This window comes from Montipora foliosa, unplaced genomic scaffold (genome assembly GCF_036669935.1).
Source record: "Montipora foliosa isolate CH-2021 unplaced genomic scaffold, ASM3666993v2 scaffold_275, whole genome shotgun sequence".
Classification (NCBI taxonomy): Eukaryota; Metazoa; Cnidaria; class Anthozoa; order Scleractinia; family Acroporidae; genus Montipora; species Montipora foliosa.
The window spans coordinates 17,501-22,500 of NW_027179577.1; the positions used below are offsets into that span (position 1 = coordinate 17,501).

A 5,000-nucleotide genomic window follows, 5' to 3' on the forward strand; every position below is an offset into this window, starting at 1 on the left:
AAAGCAATTTGCTAATTACTTTCGACACTCAATTGAAAACCGCTCTAAGACACAAACAGCAGTGATAAACATTTTGAACTTGTTCATTTTGATTATGACTTGACGTTTCGTACGTGCTCTACATACATTTTCAAAAGTAACCGTTGAAATTTAAGTTCAATATGTTTATCACTGTTGTTTGTGTCTTATTTTTGATCAAACTACGATGGCCCAAGAACAAAAGTATTTAGGATTATTATTCAGTTACAGATAAATTTAAATTCAAAATACAACTGTACGGACTGGGAACTAACGAAATTGATTGACATAAAACAACAATATCTGTGATCAAAAGCCAGCCTTAAATGAAAACGTTGGCAGTGAGAAGCATTATCTCTATTATTAAAATATTTTATGTCAATCAATTTCGTTATTTCCCAGTTCGTACAGTTGTACAGTTAAATTTATCTGTAACTGAATAATAATCACTTCTGGCGATGTATGTTGTAACATACGAAACGTTAAGTTTGTAAAAAGTTATGTAGTTCAAGCAAATGTTTGTAACCGCTGTTTGCGTTTTATTCCTATTGAAACAGTATAGAAACCTTACAGAAACCGGGGCCTCCTAGATAATTTACAGTAACCTATCCCACAGTCATTAAAGCATCAACGGTAACGAACAAGTTGCGATTTCGTTGTTTGTACCGGATATTTGATTCGCTGGATCTGAAAATGTTGGAATCTATATTTTCAGCTGTGCCCTCGGATTGGTTTTCATCACCTGGGTGCCCTGGTTTCAGTGCGTGAACACACTGTCATAGTTTCAATTCAAACAACCATTATTTTACGTTTTGTGTTTGGTGTTCTCCGGTTACGCAAAATATCCCCGCCGTGCGTATTTTGTTGACATGGGCGTTGCCGCTTGTAAATCACATGAAACGAATCAACTATTGTTTAGGATTAAGTATCGAAACCATTAGATTCCGTTTTGTTACTGACATGTTGTTTTCTGACCTCGTGATTTCAGCAGTACAGGGCAGTGCGCTCTCTCTGTGTGGGAAAAATGAGTTGCTAATTTGCGCAAAAACGTCAAGTGTCTAGATGGTATATTCAATTAGCAGAAAAGATTCTTTAAAAAAGTTAGTTCAGTGTGCCGGTCAAGTAAATACAAACTCCTTATACAAATACAAATCCCTTACACATTAATATGAATTTGAAATACTGACAGCCAAGTATTGTCATTTAATTGGTGTGGTTAACCTGCAAATCTAAACTTATCAAGATTGTCTGTTTGTATCCAACTTAATGCAAATCCAAATGTTTTAGTGCTAAAGCTAATTACATAATTTGTCACATTGGTTTTTCGTTGGTGTTCTTAATTGTTGGCGCACAGCAAAGTTTATATGGCACCTTATTGGGGTTATTGGCTCACATCTTTCTTCCTAAAACCGTCCTCGATTCGGATCCTTAGGGTTGTCTGCCAGTGCTGACACTGGATGCGTACTTGAGTTCCCCCAGAACCCATCTGCTGGGGCGTGACGCAAGCGAAGAAATCGCGAGATGCGGGAATTAATTCAAGGAAAAAGACATCCCGGCAAAATTACTATGTGGTCTGTCACTGAGAAAGAAAACTTTGAAAGGCACATGGAAAAAACATAACAGAGTGTTCTTGGAAAGTATTCTGGAATGGGGCTTCAACTGGGAATACTTTTGTGAAGAGAAGGAGAAACCAGTTGCCACATGCAACTGTGATTAAAACCGGCGGGTCTAAAACACAGGTCACATTCCACAGGTCACTCGTTGCAGGTTATTGTTTTACCTTTTGGAAAGTAACCCTTACCCTCAATTTAGCTAACCCTAGGCCTCATTAGGGTTTTTAGGCCTAGGGTTAGCCAGAATGAGGGTTTTGGGTCACTTTTAAAAAGGTAAAACAATTACCTGCAACGAGTTACCTGTGGAATGTGACCTGTGTTTTAGACCCGCCCGATTAAAACCAAGCTCAACTGTATTTTACAGGTGGTCTACCTGGAGCATCCCATGTAAGAAAAACTTTTTAGGGTTTTCAAAAATAGTTTCTGGACGACTGCTCCCTTGAGCCTGTCCTGTAACTCTGACTGACTTGTTCTCTCACTTTGCCTGACGCCTTTTCCAAGTCTTGCTTCTTATTTAACGTATGTTGTTCATTTTCCCGCTTTGGTCGAGCCAGACATGAAACTTTGTAATATGATCTTTTAGAACTCTTTTACTAATGAGGAAATGATCTTTGATCATGAAGATTCAGACTGAGTTCCCTCTCGGCATACTCAGACCAGTTCACTGACGTCACGAATTACATCGCTTGGCCCTACACGTGATGGAGGTCTTCGCCGCAATATGTACAAAGGGAAGCAGAGATTCCATAACTAAAAACACAAATATAAGAGAAAGATAATTAGCCCATTCGTTACAGGAATGGAGATACGAGAGCTTTTTGAAACCTAGTATCAATTTTCAATCTTCGAAAACGAAAACGAGCAAAGGCTGACTAAACGGTTAGGAATAAATATATAATCTTCGGTCAATATCTCGAAAGGTACATCCTTCTTTATCAGGGTTTTCACAAGCGATAATTAAGTTTAAGTGAGACTTTTCAATTTGAATATCATTACAGTTTCATCTTTCTCATATAATCGTAAAGGTTCAAGGGCCTTTCCCATGTTGATTACAAATATTAAATGCATACTGATTTGTGTATCAGTAATATTGTGTGCTTGCCACGATGGCCCGCGTTGCTTTGTATATACAGTTTTTTTCAAACTTCACTTTGTATTGAATTTGATTTGCTACTCTCTTCCCGCGGGATATCCCGGAACAGGATATGGATTCCCACCAAAAGTCACATGGGCCACGGATAGTGTTCGTTCGTTTTTAAGGTTTACGATCTTTGCAGGTTTGATTTTCGGCAGAGAAGTAGTTACTCGCATATTTTGCATGGAGAAGAGATTTCTGAATCTCTTAAGGTAAGGTAACAAAACAGTAAAAACCCATAAAAAGGCTCTTTTGAAATCAAAACAAAATGGATGGCTCACGCAAGATGTTTCATGAGCATTTTCGTTTCACCAGATTAGTCCTTTGCTTACATTATGTAAACATTAAACATTATTATAAATTAATAATTGGAAGAGTTTATGTAGTTCCGCACGAAAACGATTCCTCACTCATAGGTACTCACTATTGTTCCAAAAAGTATAACAAGGATTGCTCCTAAAATTCCTGCTATCACAAATACTATTTTTTCGTCTGGCAGACCCGTCAGAATGATTGCAGTGGTCGGGGTCACGGCGTCGCTGAATTGCGTGACAGATATCGTTGTTCCTGGTAACGCTCTTGTCTTAGTGGATAAACTCGTAGGGAAGGTTGAAAATACACTCGTACTTTTCGCAATGGAAGGCACGGATTGGTTTATAATGCTAGAAGAATTCCCGATCTTTGCTATATTGGTAGTTTGGGTAATATGAAGGGAGGTAAAGGTTCTGGTCGTCCAGGACGGAAGAACTACGAAGTTGGAAGACGCCGTGATGTTAGAAGCTTTCGTGACTTGGCATCTTTTCAGAAGGAGAACGAAGACAGCTGTGAAGTAGAAAAAAAATCAGGCAGATATCTCCTAAAAAAAGTACCATTAACTGTTGTGGGAACACTGAGTGCGACAGCGGGTAACCAATTTGTGTGCATCCAGACTTTTTGCCATGCCAGCGCCAGGAGACGCTTCGAAAGTTAAGACTAATGCACACGAGGGTTATACCGCGAAGGACAGCTCCGTGTGGGTGTTGTAGAATTTTCACCCCCAAAAATGCTCCGAGATATTGAACCCGGTAAATATTGGGGGAGGGAGTACCGTGTTTGCAAGTCATGCAAAATGACCCCGTAGCATGCTCCGGTGTAAAAGCCCCTCTTGAGTATCCGTGCGTGGCATGCCAAGTGAGCTACGGGTAGGTGTGTAAAGAATCGTCATCGACGAAATAAGAGACTGCATTCTCCCTCTCTCTCTGTGTTACTCGGCTGAAGGTTGGGTCCCCAGAGGTGCCAGTATAGTCGACTTCTTTGAGGTCCTGCGCTCCACTGTCTGTTCAATCATTTTGATTGTATATTTTATAGTTTATAATTCAACTAAAGTTATAGGTCTCATCCATGTCTTAGGCTCACGCAAAGAACATTTTTCGTGATCACGCTGCAACATGCGTGTGAGATAAGTTATGGCCGGTTTAGACGGTACGATTTGTCGGCCCGATTTATCAGCCCGACAGCGTCGGAGCTCAAATCTTGCGTGTATTTTGACATCCGATGAACGACCGATTCAAGGGAATGAAAATCGGTCCGATTCAAAAAATCTGTTGAGCGCAACAGATTTTTTGAAGCCGGGTCGACACTCAGAGAGAAACCGCCTTGTCAATGTTCAAAATAGCAGATATTAAAAGGACAACGGGGAGATCTTTGGAGGAAAAATTACACGTTTTACACAATTTACAAAATCGGCAGACAAACCGTACCGTGTATTAAAACCGGCCTTTATACCCTGGGAGCAGGAAAAAATCTCAGGTCGCATTCTCAGGTTTGACTAACAAGTTGTAAATTTCATATGTCCAGGTTTGACCCTAATTAGATGCAAGCGGATTTCAATAAGCGTCACGAAGTCTGCCCTGCTAACCTTTACCCTTACTTTATTGTTGAAAATAGTCAGCAACTTCGTGTTGGATGTCAAAAATTGGCCGTGCATCTAATTAGGGTCAAAGCTGGACATAAGTGAAATTTCACAGGGAAAACAGATGACAAGTTTTTACGAGATAGTTGAAACCGATATCACTGGGAACAAACACTTGGAAATAATTTTTCGTGAAATAAAATTGAATTATGATCTCTTCGTAAACGAGACGGAAACGAGACGGAAACGAGACGGAAACGACGTCATTATCTTATTTGCAAAGCTCGTTGATGTCATCAGCGAAAAGTAGGATGGCTTATGTACGTGTCGGCATGTCGATCAC

The 5,000-nt window shown here is 40.0% G+C and overlaps 1 long non-coding RNA gene across 1 annotated transcript in view; it reads right to left on the reverse strand.

Annotated features, from left to right (window-relative positions):
- Nucleotides 1-1,751: 1,751 nt before the first annotated feature.
- Nucleotides 1,752-5,000, reverse strand: part of LOC137986701 (uncharacterized) — a 4,260-nt gene continuing 1,011 nt past the window's right edge. The window contains exons 2-3 of the long non-coding RNA XR_011119958.1: nt 3,191-3,588; nt 1,752-2,381 (exon numbers count right to left, since the gene is read on the reverse strand). This is a non-coding gene — a long non-coding RNA (uncharacterized lncRNA). The remainder of the gene's footprint in view (nt 2,382-3,190; nt 3,589-5,000) is intronic.